Raw genomic sequence first — 21,521 nt, forward strand, 5'->3', positions numbered from 1 at the left:
CTTATAGTCCGGATGTACCGGCCAGCTCTGCGGTGGGTAGGTGGGGGAGCAGCATCAGGGGGAGCAACGGGTCATAGGAGGCTGGAGCCAGGGCTGTGGCTAATGCCTGTGCCTGCTGCTATACAGAAATGAGTATTCATTGCATTCCACACCCAGGGACGTGGAGGGCAATGAATATTAATTTAACCCCCATCCTGGTATGCATGGCCCCATCAGAAAACATTAAAAGAAAAACAAACCATTACACTTACCTTCCCGGCGCTTCCTCACAGCGTCCTGCTCCGATGCCAGCAGCTGCTTCATGCTAGTAAGCAGCACATGGGAGGGGACATCATGCTCTGCTTGCAAGCCGAAGACCAGCTGCTGGAATACTCACGCCAGGACTGTGCGCGCAGAGCGCAGTGAGTATTCATTGCTCTTCAGTAAGTGCGCACAGTGTCAGCTGCCGGCTTCCTTTCTGCTGCCGGCGGTCACGTGTGCCGCTACTTAAGAGAAATTAATATTCATGTGGAGAGAAGTGACCCCTGGCAGCTGCAGGAAGACTCCGGCTGACAGTGTGCTACTGAAGAGCAATGAATACTCTCTGCTCGCACAGTCCTGGCGTGGAGAGCATTGAGTATTCCGGCAGCTGTGCTCTGCTTGTGAGCAGAACATGACATCACTGCCATGCGCAGCTTAGAAGCATAAAGCAGCTGATGGCAACAGATCAGAACTCTGCAAAGGAGCGCCGGGAAGGTAAGTGTAATGGCTTGGTTTTGTTTTTTAAATGTTTTCTGATGGGGCCATGCATACCAGGATGGAGGTGGGGGTCATTTATAAGGATGGGGCCATGCATACCAGGATGGAGGTGGGGGGAATTTATAAGGATGGGGCCATACATACAAGGACCAGGATGGGGGCTAATCATACCAGAATAGGGATGGGGCCATGCATACCAGGATAAGGATGGGGGGCATTTATAAGGATGGGGCCATGCATACAGGACCAGGATGGGGGCTAATCATACCAGAATAGGGTTGGGGCCATACATACTAGCACGATGGGGGTCATGCATACTAGGAGAGGGATGAGGGGAACCATTCCTACCAGGATATGGATGAGGGGGCCATGCACACCAAGATAGGGATGAGGGATTCATGCATACCAAGATAGGGATGAGGAGACCGCTCTAAAACCTAGGTGCGTCTTATAGTCCGAAAAATACGATAGCTCACTTTCTATTTTTTTAATGTTATTTTTTCATAATGTTACTAGCAAAAGAGTCTTAAGGGCCTTTTACACAGCGATATCGCTAAAGCATCACCGGTTTTGTGACGCAACAGCGATATCGGTAGCGATCTCGCTACATGTGACACCTCAGACCGGCCCCCCGCTGGATATCGCTGATCGCGCGAGATCGTCCTGGTCCATTTCTCATCGTAGGCTTCCTGCTGGCGCCGACGAGCGACTCATGGACGCGGGAGGAAGTCGTCATCAGAGCTGCCGTCTGACAGGTATGTAACGACCCCTGCTGCGTCGCTGGTGAGATCTGCCTGTTTGGCAGCTCACTAGCGATGCACCAGCGATCCTGACCGGGTCGTATCATTGTCGGGATCGCTGGTGCATCGCTAAGTGTGACGGGACCCTTAGAGTGAAGGAACATGGAGCTGGTACTGGAGATCTGGCCACCTCAAAAGAAGGTGTCCAAAAGACACAAATACTGTAAAAGGACAATATCTGATTATTTATTTTTAGGGACTCCATTGATTCCATGGTGCTGTACATGTGAAGAGGGTTTGCATACAAAATATGAATATAGATTACAGTGAACAAAGTAACAATGACAGACAGGTACAGAAGGAGAAGGCCCTGCTCTATCAGGGTTACAGTCTACAGAATAACGGGAAAGGAGACATTAGGTTGGGGGATGCAGAAGCTCCGGTGGTGGTGAGAGGCAGCAGGGTCATTATAGGCTGTAAGATTTATTCTAGAGAGAGTTTTTCAAGTTCGGTTTGGAAGTTTCGAATGTGGTGGATAAACTGACGTGTTGGGGCACAAAATTCCAAAGGATGGGTTTATACTCGGGAGAAGCTTTGGAGGCGATTGGGTGAACAATGAACTAGTGTGGAGGAGAGAAGAATGCCTTGGGAGGACCGAAGATTACATGTGGAAGATCTATTGGGAGATTTTTTGGAGATATATAGAAAAGGGAAAGGAGCGGCTTTGTTGGTCAATGTTAGTAGTTTGAACTAGATACATTGGGGAATTGAGAGACAATTTAGGGATTTCCAGAGGAGATGAGCAGAGGAGGAGATAGGTGAATTAAGGGGGCTTTACACATAGTGATATTGCTAGCAATATCGCTAAAGCGTCACCGATTTGGTGACGCAGCAGCGATATTGCTAGCGATATCGCTATGTGTGATACTTACCTCCGACCGGCTCCCCCGCTGTCTGTCGCTGATCACGCGAGATCATGCAGCTCCATTTTTCATCGGGCGCTTCCTGCTGGCGCCGACGAGCGACGCGTGGACGCGAGTGGGAGGACTAAAGGAACGCCGCGTCTTGACAGGTAAGTAACGATCGCTGCTGCGTCGCTACGTCGCTGTGAGAGCTGCCTGTGTGGCAGCTCACTAGCGACCATTTAGCGATGCACCAGCGATCCTGACCAGGTCGTATCGTGGTCGGGATCGCTGGTGCATCACTAAATGTAAAGGGGCCTTTAGTCTGGCTGCAGAGATAAGGACTTTCTGGAGATGTGTGAGATTGTTAATAGGAAGACCACAGAGATGGATATTGCAGAAGTCAAGGCTGAAGATGATGAGGGCACTAGCATTTTGGCAGATTCAGGGTTGAGGAAACGACAGATTCTGGAAATATTTTTGAGTTGGAGGCAGTAGGAGCTGGAAGAGCTTGGATGTGCTGTTTGAAGGACAAGACAAAGTTGAGGGTTACTCCGAGGCAGCCGACTTCCAGTACAGGGAAAGCGTTATGTCATTTATTGTGATTGATCAGGTAGTAGTCATATGATATGGAGGAAGGCTGATGAGTTCAGGTTTGTCCATATTGAGTTTTATGAAGCGAGAGGAGAAGAAGGAGGATATGACTGATAGACACTCTGGGATTCTGGACAGCAGAGAGGTGACATCTGGGTCAGAGAGGTAGATCTGAGTGTCATCAGCATATACTGTAGATGGTACTGGAAGCCATGGAATTTTGAGTTGTGTCGTGCCAAAGGTATAAATGGAGAAGAGTAGGTGTCCCAAGACGACAGAGCACTTGGGAACACTGGGCACTGAAGAACACCAACAAAGAGAGGGAGAGATGAGGAGGTAGTGTCGGAGTGTCAGAGCGAGGAGTGTGGTTGAAGTGAAGGCCACCGTAACAGCGCAGCAGGGGAGGCTGTGTCGGAGGGTGCCAGCCATGTTTCGGTGAGGCCCAGGAAGGATAGGTTTTCATACGTAAAGAGGTTGTGAATAACGTGGAGCTTCTTACAGACAGAACGGATGTTCCAAACATAGAGGGAGGTGGAAGGTCTTTAAAAATGATTACAGGGAACTAGGAGGAGAGAAGCTGAAGGCCAGGACCTCCAAGGTGGTATTTTAAAATACTGCCAGAGCCACGGGAATTGTAGGCAATAAAAAAAGAAGCCATACCAGTAAGGCCATGTGCACACGTTGCGGATTCTGCTGCGGATCCGCAGCGTTTCAGGCTCTGTGGGTCCGCAGCAGCTTTAGGTGCGTTGTAGTACAGTACCATTGTTTGCAATGGTAAACTGAAAAACGCTGTGCACATGCTGTGGATTTTTCCGCGCGGATTTGCTGCAGGTTCAAATCCGCAGCATGTCAATTCTTTGTGCGGAATCCGCAGCGGTTTTACACCTTCTCCATTGTAGAGGTGTGAAACTGCGGGGCTAAACCGCAGGTCTTTTGACCTTTGGATTTACCTGCGGATTTTTCCAAATCCGTGCGGAGAAATCCGCAGCACCTAAAACTACTTGTGCACATAGCCTTAACTAGGAGGAATTATAATCCGAATTAAAAAATGAGTAGATAGGGCGGAGAGGGAGGGGGACCCCATGTGTATCCTGTCGATTGATGCTGAGAAAGCCTTCGACAGGGTACACTGGGATTTCATGTTTCAAGCTCTACAAGGAATTGGCTTGAAAGGAGTAATGCTCCAGAGGATCTCAGCTTTGTATACATGTCCTAGCGCACGAGTTAAGGTGAATGGTGTTCTCTCAGACGCATTCCCCATTAGGAACGGTACGAGGCAAGGATGTCCACTCTCCCCCTTCTATATATATTAACAATGGAGTACCTTGCCACCGCAATACGAAATAACCCCTCAATCAAAGGAGTTAAATTGAGGTCAGAAGAACACAAATTGGCACTTTTCGCGGATGATGTTCTCTTGTATGTCACCTCCCCCACAATAAGCTTACCAAACATTATTTCAGAGCTACATGGATTTGGCCTATTAAGTAATTTTAAAATTAACTCACATAAATCTGAGATTCTGAATATATCATTACAGCCCTCCGTGGTGGAAAAGTTGTGCACCTGCTTCCCCTTTAAATGGCGTTCTGACTCCATCACATATTTGGGAATCAAAATAACACCTAGGGAGTCCAGGCTATATGACACCAATTTCAAGCCTGCCTTACATAAAGCAGAATTGGAGCTAGAAAAATGGCACAAACTCTCGTTATCATGGTTTGGTAGAGCCAATGTAATTAAAATGGCCTTATTGCCACGCCTTCTTTATTATTTCCAAACGATCCCCATATATCTACCTGCCGCCTTAAAAAAGCGATTTCCCAGTTTGTGTGGTCCCATACACGGGCTCGAATATCATACCACCTATTAAGTTGTCCTAAAAGAATGGGTGGAGTTGGCCTACCGGACTTTCTAACTTATAGCCGTGCATCATTGGGAACTTGTATTCTAGATTTATATCATAGCAGGGATAGTAAGAAATGGGTCAGTTTGGAAAGTGATCTTAATGGTAGTGATCCTCAAATTATACTGTGGTCCACGGGGGGTGGGGGGAAGGGGGGAGCCACCTTGCCTTGCCGGACACATGTTGGAGATGCTTACAGGATAAAGGAACGTATGTTCACATATGGTGGGACTGCCCACCTATAAAGAAGTTGTGGTTGTCGATTTTTGATCTCTACAGCAGGCTATCAATATGTCACATTCAACCTACAGTGGAACTTGCACTTTTATCTTTATGTGATATCTCGATTTCCTGGTTTAAGAAGAATCTCCTCAGGCACTTTCTCACGGCTACTCAGAATCTGATCCTCCGGTTTTGGAAGCAAGAGAAATACCCTTCTCGCTCTGAATTTGTTGCAGAACTCAATGATATTTATAGAATGGAGTATTTGCTGATTCAAACCACAGGGAACCCTGACAGATTATATAACACTTGGGCCTCCTGGCTAGCATTCAGGGAAACCCCGGAATTAGATATCTGGCTATCGGGACCTTGATTCATATATAGGATATAGAGGCGTAGCTAGGGTTTCGGTTCAGGGGGGCGAAACTTCTGAGTGGGCCCCTAACTAGGTAACTGTGATTACAACTCGGTGACGCACCCTAATAGTGGATGTAGGAGATGACTGCGCTGTTACTGAAAATAATCCCTATATAAAGACCAACATGGATATTACCGCAATATCGTCAGTGGTAAATACCAGTCCTACAAAACATATAAGTGATTACTGCACAGGTATAGTTGGTGTCTTACCGCTGACGCTCTTTCTGATGGAATTGGTCACTTTTCACATCTTTTCCATCTGGCCCAGACCGACATGACAACTCCTCCAGCCGGGACTCGGCTACATAGAATACAACAACAACACGTTTCACTTCTCATATTCCAGTCCCATCACCATCTATCCCCAACCTGCATAAACCCATCATCCTGCTGATACCCCAATGCTGAGCCTCTGCTGCTGTATGTGTCCCTATTACTACGCCTGATACCCCAATACTGAGCCGCTGCTGCCGTATGTGTCCCTATTACTACATCTGATACCCCAATGCTGAGCCGCTGCTGCCGTATGTGTCCCTATTACTGCACCTGATACCCCAATGCTGAGCCGCTGCTGCCGTATGTGTCCCTATTACTACACCTGATACCCCAATACTGAGCCGCTGCTGCCGTATGTGTCCCTATTACTGCACCTGATACCCCAATGCTGAGCCGCTGCTGCCGTATGTGTCCCTATTACTACATCTGATACCCCAATGCTGAGCCGCTGCTGCCGTATGTGTCCCTATTACTGCACCTGATACCCCAATGCTGAGCCGCTGCTGCCGTATGTGTCCCTATTACTACACCTGATACCCCAATACTGAGCCGCTGCTGCCGTATGTGTCCCTATTACTGCACCTGATACCCCAATGCTGAGCCGCTGCTGCCGTATGTGTCCCTATTACTGCACCTGATACCCCAATACTGAGCCTCCGCTGCTGCTGTATGTGTCCCTATTACTACACCTGATACCTCAATACTGAGCCGCTGCTGCCGTATGTGTCCCTATTACTACACCTGATACCCCAATACTGAGCCTCTGCTGCTGCCGTATGTGTCCCTATTACTGCACCTGATACCCCAATACTGAGCCTCCGCTGCTGCTGTATGTGTCCCTATTACTGCACCTGATACCCCAATGCTGAGCCGCTGCTGCCGTATGTGTCCCTATTACTACATCTGATACCCCAATGCTGAGCCGCTGCTGCCGTATGTGTCCCTATTACTGCACCTGATACCCCAATGCTGAGCCGCTGCTGCCGTATGTGTCCCTATTACTACACCTGATACCCCAATACTGAGCCGCTGCTGCCGTATGTGTCCCTATTACTGCACCTGATACCCCAATGCTGAGCCGCTGCTGCCGTATGTGTCCCTATTACTGCACCTGATACCCCAATACTGAGCCTCCGCTGCTGCTGTATGTGTCCCTATTACTACACCTGATACCTCAATACTGAGCCGCTGCTGCCGTATGTGACCCTATTACTACACCTGATACCCCAATACTGAGCCTCTGCTGCTGCCGTATGTGTCCCTATTACTGCACCTGATACCCCAATACTGAGCCGCTGCTGCCGTATGTGTCCCTATTACTACACCTGATACCCCAATGCTGAGCCGCTGCTGCCGTATGTGTCCCTATTACTACACCTGATACCCCAATACTGAGCCTCAGCTGCTGCTGTACGTATCCCTATTACTACACCTGATACCCCAATACTGAGCCGCTGCTGCCGTATGTGTCCCTATTACTGCACCTGATACCCCAATGCTGAGCCGCTGCTGCTGTATGTATCCTTATTACAGCACCTGATACCCCAATACTGAGCCACTGCTGCCGTATGTGTCCCTATTACTACACCTGATACCCCAATACTGAGCCGCTGCTGCCGTATGTGTCCCTATTACTACACCTGATACCCCAATACTGAGCCGCTGCTGCCGTACATATCCCTATTACTGCACCTGATACCCCAATACTGAGCCGCTGCTGCTGTATGTGTCCCTATTACTGCACCTGATACCCCAATACTGAGCCTCTGCTGCCGTATGTGTCCCTATTACTACACCTGATACCCCAATACTGAGCCTCTGCTGCTGCCGTATGTGTCCTTATTACTGCACCTGTTACCCTCTATACACACACGGCTCTGCTCCACACCCCCTATACACACACAGCTCTGCTCCGTACACCTTGTACACACACGCGGCTCTGTTCCATACACCTTGTACACACGCAGCTCTGTTCCGTGCACCTTGTACACACGCGCCTCTGCTACGTACACGCTGTACGCATGCAGCTCTGCTACGTACACGCTGTACAAACGTGGCTCCACTCCGTACACCTTGTACATACCTGGCTCCGCTCCGTGCACTTGTACACATGTGGCTCTGCTCACTACACCCTGTACACACTCGACTCCGCTCCGTACATGCTGTACACATGCGGCTCCGTTCCGTACACCCTGTACACACATGGTTCTGCTCCGCACACCCCGTACACACGCAGCTCCGCACCATACACCTCGTACACACACGGCTCCACTCCGTACACCTCGCACACACACGACTCTGCTCCGTACACCCCGTACACATGTTTCTGCTCTGTACACCCTGACCCGAACACACTTGGCTCCGCTCCATACACAAACGGCTCTGCTCCTCTGTACACCTCATACATGCATATCTCTGCTCCGTACACCTTCTACACACAAGGCTCCGCTCTGTACACCTCATACACACACAGCTCTGCTACATCCACCCTGTAAACCCCTCCTGAGCCCACACAGAAACTTACTTCACCTCATCCATCACCATGACAACCAGCACAGCAGAGCCCTGCAGCCGCTGAAGCCCCTGATCATGTGACCCCTTGACTCCGCCCCTCCCGTGACCTCATCACAGGTCCTGTCAGCACAGAATAGCCCAGGACGACATTGCTGGCTGTGAGTGGGGGGCGCACTGCTGGCACCGGGGCCCCCCACCGCCTTCTTAGGGGCCCATAGCGGCTGGGCGGCAGAGTAGGGAGATCGATTCTCCCTGCTCTGTCGCAGAATGTAACTGTATGGGCGCGCTGTGCACGCCGATACAGTTACAGTAGTGTAGCTCCGGTGGGCCCCCTCAGAGCTCGGGGCCCGGGGCGACCGCCCCCTCTGCCCCCCCCCAGTAGCTACGCTACTGATAAGATAGCATCAGAAATATTCTGTACACTTTAGATCTTGTTCACTTGGTTTGACCTCTTTGTCTTTGGCTTAAAATGGTCTTCACCAACTTATTATCCCCTCCGTATGGGACGGAGGACACACAAGTGCTCGAGGGGGGTCTGGATTACTTGACCCTCTACTTCTCCCTTTTTTTTCTCTCCCCCTCTCTTCCTTCCTCTTTCCTTTTTCTTTTCTTCCCTCTGACTTCTTTTTAATTTTTTTTTTCCTGTTCTTTCAATGTTGTTCATCAAACCTCTATTGTAATTTTCATGACAATACACAACACAGAGGTTGCTTTGTGTGTGACAATTTTCTGGACTGAATGGTATTAATAGTTGTTATCCCAATTAGAAGATAATATTGGCATTAAGGACGCAACAATGGAATTAATATGCAATGTGTTTTTCATTCAAGAACCAGACGTGATATTGTTGAAAGCAATGGTTCATTTTAATATTGTTAATTCAATAAACATGATTTACACCAAAATAAATAAGAGTATAAAAACAATAAATAAAAATAAACTGTCTAGTAACAAACCAAAGTAATATATCGAATACTCCAGACACCAGCAACATACCAGCGCACCAAATTGCAACCTGTTGCGTTTCGCGCTGGTCGGCGCAGTGTCAAAAGGACGCATGCGCCGCCAAACGCATACCTGCGCACGGCCTGCGTCCCCAGTGCTAAAGATAGGGGACGTAGGACGCATGCAGCGTCATGCGCCCGTAGGCGGAGCTACTGGCGGAGGCACGGCAGGGGGCGGGGCTTAGCGGCGGCCGTGCGCAGGCCGACGCTGCGGCCTTAAACGCAAATGTGAAACCACCCTTACTTGGAGATCGACCCTATATGGCTGCTTCCCACTGTTTTGGACTTTAGGCTCCCATTTTGGTGAGTATTTCCAATTTTTCATGAACATTTCTTTTTTCCACCTCCCATATCTCTGACTCCTCTTCTTCTCTTTTCCGTGCCTCTTCACTATCTCTTGTAACAGGGTCAGTGCCAGAGGATAGGAGAATGGCTGACGTGGTATCGGTATTTAAGAGAGGTGAGAAGGTGGATATAAGCAACTACCATTCGATAAGTCTGACATTATCTGCAAAGCTTTTAGATCATTATAATCATTATAAGAGATGACCTGCAGAAATACAGTCATGGCCAAAAGTGTTGGCACCCTTGAAATTGTTCCAAAAACAATGAAGTTTTTCTGTCAGAATATTATTGCAATTAAACAAGTTTTGCTATACACATGTTTACTTCCTTTGTGTGTATTGAACAACACTAAAAAACAGAAAAAAGGCAAATTGAACATAATTTCACACAAAACCCCATAAAAAGGCCTTACAAAATTGTAAGCACCTTTCCAAAATTTTGGGTAACCAACTTTGTTTCAAGCATGTGATGCTCATTCAAACTCACCTGTGGCAAGAAACAGGTGTGGGCAATATGAAAATCAAAAAAACAGCAATAATTCCAGCGGATGCTTCCTACTTGGCCATAAAATCCATTTTATTTTTATCTTTTAAAATAGTTCCATGTGGCAGAAACCCAAATATATACAGGGGGTCAGAAGAAAAAAAGGGGCACACTGCTGCTTTATGCGTGCAGACTACGCGTTTCGACCTTACTAGGTCTTCTTCTAGGTCTAGAACCACTAAGGACGTCTAACTGGGTGAGCTGGCTATAATTTTTCTTGTTTGAATATGAAAATCACACCTGAAATCAGATAAATAGGGGAGAAGTTGACTCAATCTTTTCATTGTGTGTCTGTGTGTGGCACACTAAGCATAGAACACAGAAAGAGGAGAAGAGAACTGTCTGAGGACTTGAGAACCAAATTTGTTGAACAATATCAACAATCTCAAGGTTACAAGTCCATCTCCAGAGATCTTGATGTCCCTTTGTCCACGGTGTGCAACGTAATCAAGAAGTTTACAACCCATTTCACTAAAGCTAATCTCCCTGGATAAGGATGGCAGAAAAGTTGCAAGCAGGATAGTCCAGATTGTGGATAAGCTCCAGTCAAGTTCCATAGAAATTCAAGTTGTCCTGCAGGCTCATGATGCATTAGTGTCAGCGCAAACTATCCGTCAACATTTGAATGAGAATAAACGCTATGGCAGAGACTCCGGAGGACCCCACTGCTGTGACAGAGACATTAAAAAACTAGACTGCAGTTTGCCAAAATGTATATAAGCCATAAGCCTTCTGGGAAAGAGTCTTGTGTACAGTTGAGACCAAGATAGAGCTCTTTCACACATCATTCTACTGCTTACCAAAAAAGAATGACGACTACAAAGAAATGACACAGTACCTACAGTCAAATATGGTGGAGGTTCAAAGATATTTTGGGGTTGTTTTGCTGCCTCTGCCACTGGGTGCAAGTCATCATGAAATCTGAAGATTACCAAAGGATTTTGGGATTGCAATGTAGTGCCCAATGTCAGAAAGTGGGCTTTATGTCCTAGGTCATCCAGCAGAAAAATGACCTCAAACATACTTCAAGAAGACTCCAGAAATGGATGGACACAAAGAGCTGGAGAGTTCAGAAGTGACAGGAATGAGTCTGGATCTAAATCCCATTGATCACACAAATTGATGTTGGGAGAAGGCGACTTCACATATGAGAGACCAGGAGCAGTTTGTTAAAAGAGTTGTCCGAAATTCCAGCTGAGACGTGTAAGAAACTCAGTGATAGTTATAGGAAGCGGCTGATTGCAGTTATTTATTCCAAAGGTTGTGAAACCAAATATTAATTTGAGGTTGCAAACAATTTTATCCAGCCCATGTTTGGGGTTTTGTGTGAAATTATGTCCAATTTTCCTTGTTTTCCTCTTTTTTTTGTTGTTCCAACCCACACAAAGTAAATAATCCTGTGTATAACAAAACATGTGTAACTGCAATCATTTTCTGGGAGAAATACTTCATTTTCTGAAACAATTTCAATGGTGTCAACACTTTCAGCCGTGACTGTATATCGCAGAGAATAATATAATAACTGACAACCAGCATGGCTTCATAAAAAACAAGATTAAGTTGGGGCTCAGGAACACCAGTGCTGAGATTACTTTGGTCCAACTGGAACTTGTTTCTTGTAAGGCTATAAATCCTGAAAAATCCATTTAAGAATCAACCCTGCTGATGACACAGGTAGTTTACCGTGACTGGGGTGCAGGAAGACAATTAAAGGAAACTGGGGGTTTCGGAGAAGATTCTCACCAATGTCTTATCAGGAGGTGATCTGGGATGGTCAGTATGCCAGTATGGTGCAGATGACCCTCCGAACCCTGGTGAAATGCCCTAAGGAGACACGGTTATTTGTTTCCCACTGAACTGTGTTCACAACTTTTATTAAACCAAAATGTGGTCTTACATTATGTGCCAAATGGTGGAGAAATCGTGACCTCTGCCTAAGACAGCCATGGTCTCTTCCCTAAAAGTGATGACCCTTCCAGAGAATTACTGGAGATATTATTTCATCTGTGGCCGTGCCCAGTAGTTCTGGGAAGCGATTCATCCTAGCGGTGGTAGATTATGCTACTCAGTACCTAGAAGCCACAACACTGTCATCTATTAGGACCGACAAGGTGACTGATGCCCGGAAAAATGTATGTATAGGATTTCCCAAGGAGATACTCACCGGTCAGGGGACCTAGTTCATACCTGTCACAAGTATGTCATGCCAGCCTGGGAGATCTGGGGGTAGAAAATCACTATATATTGTGAATTGCAGATCTTCCGTTTAGCCTGTGTGTTTGCAGCTCCATTGTCAGCTGCTTCTGATCTGGTCATTACCTCTACCTATAAAACCTGGTCAGACCCTCTCTGTCTTGCCAGTGAAAGCTCTGCTTCCATGCTCCTTGGAGACGCTGTGCTGTATTGGACATTGTGTTGCTTTTGGAGATTGTTGTGTGCTGTTTTGGGTGTATGCCTTCCTTTTTATTTCTATTCCCATTTGGTTAGTACCTACCTATCCTTTCCTATATACCTACCTACTCTTAGCTGAGTGTTTTTGTATGTAAGTTGCTTTTTTTGTTATCCCTGTTTGTCTTATGTGTTTATCTGTCCCATGCCTCCTAGGGGAAGGGGAGAGGACAGCGTAGTAAGGTTGGGACTCCGGCCTCTCTACCTTGTAACATACCCCCCAGGACAGGGATCGCTATGGTCCCAGTTGCAAGGACAGTTTGAGGCCCTCCTTCCTTACCAAAGACGGTAACAGCATGTAAGAGAGGCCCAGGATGGTAGTTGTGGCCGAGGACACCAGAGCCTTGGTGTCCCTGCCTCCACCCACAGGAAAATTTTCAGCTCCAACCGGCGTACCTACTTGCAGTCCTGGTTCACCGTCAGGGATTCCACAGCGGTGTTGCACAGCTCCTGTACACTCAGCTTCGGTGCATAGGGTAGAAAGAACGGACACAGATACCGGTTCAGATGCCAAACAAGCGATTTTACTTTTCAACGGTCCCGGGCACATCAGTTACATTACGGTCCACACAGCATTCCTCCTGCACCTTCCCTTTCCTGCTTTCTTTGTCCTGACGCACATTACGGGGTAGTAGCGCCCTAGGCGGTACCGCAGCATCACTTCTGTAGGTGTTATGATTGAGTCACCGAGGAGGAAAAAACAAAAATGCAAGCTCAGCCCAGAAAATCAGAGAGGTTGGAAACTAGCGGATTGCAGACCCCTAATCCTATCACACAACTAGCAGTAGCCGTGGAGTGTTCCTACGGTGATCCTAGACACCTCGTCACAGCCGGAGATCTAAATAAGCCTAAAGAGAGAAATGGGAAAATCTGACTGCCCCAGAGCAGACCCCAAAGCAATAGGCAGCCCCCAACATATAATGACGGTGAAGCAAGATGAAAACACTAACACAGATAGAAAGGATGAGCAAACGATGGGGCCCAAGCTAACTAAAAAGGACAGGACAGAAAAGCTGCTGTCTGCAATCCGAGAAAACCCTGCTAAAAATATTACCAACACAACTGATAAGCAAAAAGGACCCTGAAGTCACTAGACTTCAAACCCTATATCAGCAATCCGAATATTCTGAAAGCAGAGCAAAAGAGAACACTGATCAAGGAATAAGAATCCAGCACACCCCCAGCCGGGGATGGCTGAACTCCAAAACAAGGTAAACAAAACCAAAACTAATAAGTTCAATAGCAGAGCAAAAACTTATCTTTGGGAAGCAGGAATCAGACTGGTCTCAAAGAATCCAGCAGAGAAATCACCAGTCACTCAGAAGGGCGTCGGCTGCCTTATATCCAGTCGGAAGTTCCTGTTACCCAGTCACAATCCACCTGATCAGGTGTTTGGTTTCTTTCATCCAAATCAGCCTCACTACCTTCCTTCACCAGAAGAGGGAGATCCTCGGACACAAAAGGTGAATGAACAGATGAGCTCACAACAGTAGGACCTCAAGACATAGGAGATCCCGTTCATCCGTTTCACCCCGGACTTATAAGCCTCAGCCCTATTTAAGATCTGCCACATTGTGAATCTTCTGCACCCTGCACGACACTTGGACCACATAATTCTCTCCTTGCATTGCTGCTGTGGAACACCATAACTCCTGGGGTGCTTGGGTCTCTTCCAGCACCCGTCTGACTGTGCCTGTGCAATTTTCTTCCAAAGAACGTTTCGTAGCTGCTATGACGTCCTGGCCCTAGAGCCCTTGTGAACACTTCGGGCGTCCTCGCCCTTCTAACCTATTCCTATCTTCTACACTTACTTAACCCATAGCAGCTCCTCCTACCATTAACTCTATATGAACTTCCTATCGGCTATACCTAACAAGGCCCACTAGTATACCCCCATCTAGTGGCCCACTGCAGAACTACACTTACCCAAATCTAGAAACTCTATAGTCTATACTAATAGTGCCCTCCACTAATGAACCCGAAGGATGCACCAGCTTACCCTAATCTATGCATTAACATGTAGAACATTATATAACACAACATATTTCAATCTTACAGGATGGTAACGCATATATGATGTGGCAGTACCAATAAAGCAAACAATGGTAATACACTATAAGTGTAGCAGTACCAGGAATAATTACATATATACATTAGCACTTCTTAAAGGGAGGTGACATTAAAGGGGATGTCTCACTTCACTCCCCTACATGCATGACACCAACTTGATGCAGTGCTTCTACAAGAAAATGCAGACAAAATCTAAGATAGAAACAAAATGAAGAAAGAAGTGCGGTGTGGAACTGTGGACTGAGCTTGGTGAGTTCTTTATAGTTGCATCCACATGTACAGTGAGCAGGAGAAATTTGTGACACTAGTTAACACCAAAGCACCTACACGGACTGAGATGATGATGTTGGAGGAATTTTCCAAGTTACCTGAGAAAGTCATCCATAAGAGGATGAGGCCAAGGCAGCCGAGTAACGCTCTTCGTTCCAAGCCCCGCGGTGTGCCCAGACACGTATGACACTCCTTTGGTGCTGACAACCTACTAAATATATAGGTTCTGCACCTCAGTGATCACTCAAACATTTACTGAGAATCTCCTGTGAGACCAAAATACTTACTACACCCTAGTATGAATACCTGGAGGGGTGTAGTCTCCAACATGGGGTCACTTTTGGAGGTGTTTCCACTGTACTGGTACTACAGGGCAGGGTCAAGACAAAGTATTTTGGTGCCCTAGGCAGATGAATCCAATGGTGCACCCGCCCCACACTCCAAAGCAAAGAAATGGCTCCAAAACTAAGGTAACAGGACCCCTAATGCACATCCCCCATTCCTCTCCGATGGGTTAGGTAGTAAACTCTGATGGCCATTTCCACTAGAATTGTTTCCTTTTTCACAAAAAATGTTATAAAATGTAAAAAAAGGTGTTGTACTTTAGGGATGTGACTTAACAGGGAGCAATTTCACAGTTAGATACTGAATCAATATTTTTTTCTGGCCATTTACACAATACAGGGGACAACATAGTGATCTTCAGCCCTGATGTCCTATATTTTAAATGTAGAACCCAAGGATAATTAAGGAAACCAAGTGTAACTGTAACTGTTTAGTTTCAATTAAGGTGTCCAGCATTTGGCAAATACCCTAATGGAAAATAAATAGACCCTCATTATAAATAAAGTGATATGTCTGATGGTTTTTGCGTCCGTCATGCGACAAGTACAGCTTGCACAAAACTGATGGTGGTTCTAGTGATGTATTCCGGTTCTAGCGACATATTCATGTAGTGATGGTTGTTCTGGTGCTGTACTCATGCAGTGATGATGATTCTGGTGATGTAGTCATCACCTGAACCATCAAAAGTACATGAATACAAAGCCAAAATCATCATCAGTACATAATTAGAACACCAGAGCCATAAATACTTTAGTACATGAATATTGCACCAGAAATATCACCACTAAATGAATACATCACCAGAACCACCTTCAGTACATGAATACATCAATAGAACCACCATCAGTACTTGACTATGTCATCAGAACCACCATCAGTAAATTAATGTTGCCAGAACCTCCATCAGTACTTGAATACGTAAATAGTGTCACGGACACCGGCGGTACTCACCGGCGCGTGCCTGCTCCCCGGCGCATCGCCGCCCCTCAGCATGTCCCTGCGGCTGCTGCTCCCCTCGGGTCCCGGCGCATTCATGCCCGGCGCATGCGCGCCTGCTCTCTCTCCTCCGCAAGGGTTCCTGGGAGCGTTGACCCGGTGGCTCCGCCCCCAACATGGCGGCGCCCACCGGGTATTTCTGCATGGCGTCAACAAAGGTAAGACGCCTGATTATCACAGCGGGTTAGCACTGGCATCCTTGCGCTTAGCGCCGACTCACACCTCAGGTCCCCTGCCTCAGCCGTGCCTGTCAGCTCTGTGCCTCGTCCGTGCTTGTCTGCTCCGTGCCTCTGCTTTGCCTGTCCGTCCTGCCTCAGTCCTGTGTCTGCCGTGCCTGTCTGCTTGGTGCTTCTGCCTTGCCTGTCCGCCTTGCCTCAATCCTGTGTCTGTGGTGCCTGTCTGTCCTGTGTCTCAGCCGTGTTCATTCCCACTCTGGTATCCCTCGTGGTGGGTCCTTATCCCCGGTATCGTCCTATAGACGCCTCCTTATTTTTGTCCTTATTCCCTTTCATCGTAAAGCCCCCGCCAGCCCTGGTCTCTCTGGCTCCGTTGACCCCCCTGTGCCTTCCGTTCCAGAGTACTGCATCAAGTCCTGCCCTCTCGTGCTCACTCTGTTCTGCCCTGAGTTGCCCTTTGGCTCCGGCTGTTGTGGTTCTATCTCCCTTGGGCCTGCTCCTAACACTCCCAGTATAGGGGGTGGTCTTCACCTGGTCCGCTCGCCCTTGGGGGCTCTGGAGCCACGACCCAGAGGGTCCACTCCCGGGTTTTTTCACCAACCAACCCCATCCCTAACAGAATAATCAGGCCATGGATCCCGCTGGAGCCGCGGCCACACAGAAGGAGCTGATATTTTTGCGGGAGAATCAGACGCGTATGATGTCATTCATGAAGTCCATGGACTCCCGACTCTCCGCGCTACAAACTTCTGATCCTGGGAATGCTTCTCAGTTGGCCGGCCTGCAGCAGGAATTGGCCCAGCAGCGAGACACCCAGGCCCATATTCTTAGTTATATGGCCTCGGTGGACGACCGTCTGCTCTCCATGCAGTCGGCCGCTTCATCCTCTGTCCAAACTGTGACTCCTCATCCCCCTCCCCGGTTAGCGAAACCGCCCCTGTACAATGGTGACCCTAAACTGTGTCGGGGGTTCTTGAATCAGTTTCGTCTCCATTTCGAACTGCTGCCACAGCAGTACCCCACAGATCGGGTCAAGGTGGCCTTCATTGTCTCCCACCAGGAGGGAGACGCTCTAGCATGGGTTAATCCCCTCTGGGAGCGTGACGACCCCGTGGTCTCTCAGCTGTCAACCTTCCTGGAGACCTTTCGTCGAGTATTCGATGAGCCGGGTCGCCTCGCTTCTACTACAGAGTCACTTTTTAGCCTCCACCAGGGGTCCCTAACGGTCTGTCAATATGCCATCCGTTTCCGTACCCTATCGTCTGTTCTGGACTGGAACAACGAGGCACTGGTGGGAGCTTTCTGGCGAGGTCTTTCTGGGCGAATAAAGGACGAGTTGGCAGGCCGCGACACCCCAACTGCCTTGGAAGACCTCATTTCGCTTGCCACCCGAATTGATCTCCACTTCCAGGAGCGTGCTCGTGAGAGAAGAATTCCTCGCTCTTCTCTGCCTACCCATAGACCACCCAGTCCTCGGTCCGGGACGTCCACCTCTGCCTCTGCGCCCGAGCCGATGCAAGTAGATCAGCTTAAGCTATCCGAGCAACGTCGCAAGGAGAGACGCACCCAGGGTCTTTGCTTCTATTGCGGGAGTGCGTCCCATTTGCTCCGAGCTTGTCCTGAACGTCCGGAAAACTCCTTCGCCTAGGCCAGGTAAGTGAGGCCTCAATAGATGTATGTGATACCTCTCTACCCCTCACTATGTTTTGTTGCATGTTGGTGGTAAACGTTTCTCGGTCACAGCCTATGTAGATTCGGGCACAGCGGGGAATTTTATTAGGCTCGAGGAGGTTGAGAGATTCTTGGTCCCTGTGAGCTCGTTAGAAAATCCTCGGATCCTTACATCCATTGATGGTAAACCCTTACAGGAGACTGTTACTCAAGCTACACAGGATATAGAGTTTCAAGTGGGAGCTTTACACAGAGAAAAAATTTTGTTTTATGTGTTAGCAAGCATCTCCCATCCTGTTCTTCTTGGCCTTCCTTGGTTGCGAACTCACGAGCCTACCTTGGATTGGCATAATGGTAATATTCTGCGCTGGGGGGATTCCTGCCAGGGGCGGTGTCTGCGGCCGGTGCTTCCCGTAGGTGGTTCCCGTCCCCTTAACATCCCCGCCGGGTTACCCTCAGATTAAGGATCCTTCACAGATGTCTTTGATAAGAGGGAGGCAGAGAACCTTCCTCCGCACCGACCCTACTATTGCCCCATTGATCTCGTCCCGGGTGCCGTCCCGCCTAGAGGGAGAATCTATCCTCTTTTGCCTGCGGAGACCCAAGCCATGTCTGAGTATGTTCAAGAGAATTTAGCTAAAGGCTTCATTCTGAAGTCCTCCTCACCTGCTGGCGCGGGCTTCTTCTTTGTAAAAAAGAAGGACGGTTCCCTTCATCCCTGTATTGACTACAGAGGCCTGAACAACATCACGGTGAAAAACAAATACCCTTTGCCACTCATCCCGGAGCTCTTCAACCGCCTGAGAGGAACGCATGTGTTTACCAAGCTTGACCTTCGTGGAGCCTATAATCTAGTCCGAATTCGCGCTGGGGATGAGTGGAATACCGCATTCAACACGCGTGATGGTCACTATGAGTATTTGGTTATGCCGTTCGGCCTTTGCAACGCTCCTGCCGTCTTTCAGGAATTGATAAACGATATTTTTCGGGACCTTCTTTACTCTAGTGTCGTAGTGTACTTGGACGACATCCTCATCTTTTCTCCGGATCTATCAGCCCACAGATGAGATGTTCGCCAAGTTCTGCAGCGTCTGAGAGAGAATCATCTTTTTGCCAAGCTAGAAAAGTGCATCTTCGAACAGCACTCGTTACCTTTTCTCGGGTATATCGTCTCGGATTCTGGCCTGAAGATGGATCCTGAGAAGGTGTCCGCCGTCCTTAACTGGCCACATCCTCTTTGGGTGAAGGCAATCCAGCGCTTTCTGGGGTTTGCCAATTATTATCGGCAATTTATTCCCCACTTCTCCGCCTTGCCTAAGCCAATCTCAGCCCTCGTTCGTAAGGGAGCCAAACCCAACCTTTGGCCCTCTGAGGCTGAAGACGCCTTCCAGACCCTGAAACGAGAATTTGCTACGGCCTCTGTGCTTCACCGACCGGACGCCAATAAGCCATTCATCCTCGAGGTTGACGCTTCTTCTGTTGGAGCTGGAGCAGTGCTTCTACAGAGATCCGCCACCAGGCGGTTGGTCACCTGTGGCTTCTGCTCCAAAGCCTTCTCCTCCCCCGAGCGCAATTACTCCATTGGGGACAAAGAACTATTATCCATAAAATTGGCTTTGGAGGAATGGCGTTATCTCCTTGAAGCGGCCGTTCATCCTTTCGTCATATTTACCGACCACAAGAATTTGTCCTATGTTCAGTCGGCCCAAAGGCTCAATCCTCGCCAGGCCAGATGGTCCCTGTTCTTTGGGCGTTTCGACTTTGAGCTTCACTTTCGACCTGGAGACAAGAACGTCAAAGCGGATGCTCTATCTAGGTCATTCCAGCCTGTGGACATAGAGGAGAGACCAGCACATATCATTTATCCACCATGAATTATCACCTTTGAACATAACCACCCCACCACCGGGTAAAACCTTTGTGTCAGACTGTGACAGGATGAGAGTCTTACGTTGGGGACATTCCTCCCGAATTGCTGGTCATGCTGGAACCAAGAGGACTCTCTCTCTTATTTCCCGCCATTATTGGTGGCCATCACTTCGCCAAGATGTCTTGGAATTCACTGCCTCCTGCTCATCTTGTGCCAGGAACAAGATTCCACGGCAGCTGCCTTCCGGACTCCTGCAACCGCTGCCTGTGCCTTCGGCCCCTTGGAGCCACATTGCCATGTACTTTATTACTGATCTACCGCATTCCTCTAACTGTTCTGTGATCCTGGTAGTTGTAGATCGGTTTTCTAAAATGGCCCACTTCGTTCCCTTGCCGGGACTGCCTTCTGCTCCAGAGTTGACGAAGATTTTCCTGCACCATGTATTCCAACTTCACGGATTCCCTCAACATATCGTCTCAGATCGTGGGGTCCAATTCACCTCCCATTTTTGGAGGGCTCTCTGCAAGTTAATGAAAGTAACCCTAGACCTGTCTTCTGCTTATCATCCGCAGTCCAATGGTCAAGTGGAGCGAGTCAATCAGGCTCTGACATCCTACCTTCGCCACTTTTCCAATAATCACCAGAACAATTGGGTCTCTCTTCTCCCGTGGGCAGAATTCACCTATAACAATCATCCCAGCGAATCCTCTTCCAAATCTCCGTTTTGTGTAGTCTTTGGGCAACATCCCGGCATTCCCCTTCCCGTTTCCCCCACCTTGGGTGTACCGGCTGCAGACGCTCTGTCCTTGAAATTTTCTAAAATTTGGGAGGACACTAAGGGAGCTCTTGAGAGAGCCAGGGACAAGATGAAGAGGTATGCAGACAAGAAACGCTTGGACGCACCCCCTTATCTTCCGGGCGATAAAGTCTGGCTGTCCTCGCGTTATATCAGGCTTAAGATTCCCTCCTATAAGCTGGGTCCACGTTACATTGGTCCCTTTGAAATCTTGAGGCGTATCAATGACATGGCCTTTAAGTTAAAATTGCCTGCCTCGCTGCGGATCCCTAATACTTTCCATGTATCACTCCTCAAACCAGTAGTGTTTAACCGCTTCCATTCATCTCCTTCTCGCTTTCTCCAACCAAGCAGTTCTGATGATACCTTTGAAATAAGGGATATATTGGCTATGAGGACAGTTAGAGGAAGGACTTTCTTTCTAATTGACTGTAAAGGATTCGGTCCTGAGGAGAGATCTTGGGAGCCTCGGGAGAACATCAATGCTCCTCGTATCATGAGGAGATTCCTCACCAGCCTTAAAGAGGGGGGGAGTAAGGGAGGGGGTACTGTCACGGACACCGCCGGTACTCACCGGCTCGTGCCCGCTCCCTGGCGCATCGCCGCCCCTCAGCACGTCCCTGCGGCTGCTGCTCCCTTCAGGTCCCGGCATGTTCATGCCCGGCACATGCGCGC

General features: G+C 48.3%; 1 protein-coding gene across 1 annotated transcript in view; it reads left to right on the forward strand.

Moving 5' to 3' along the window:
- LOC141060435 (uncharacterized) overlaps positions 1-21,521 on the forward strand; it is an 87,145-nt gene that overhangs the window by 17,729 nt on the left and 47,895 nt on the right. The window lies entirely within an intron of this gene.

This window comes from Dendrobates tinctorius, unplaced genomic scaffold, assembly GCF_039654945.1.
Source record: "Dendrobates tinctorius isolate UK_male_01 unplaced genomic scaffold, ASM3965494v1 ptg000237l, whole genome shotgun sequence".
NCBI classification, from domain to species: Eukaryota; Metazoa; Chordata; class Amphibia; order Anura; family Dendrobatidae; genus Dendrobates; species Dendrobates tinctorius.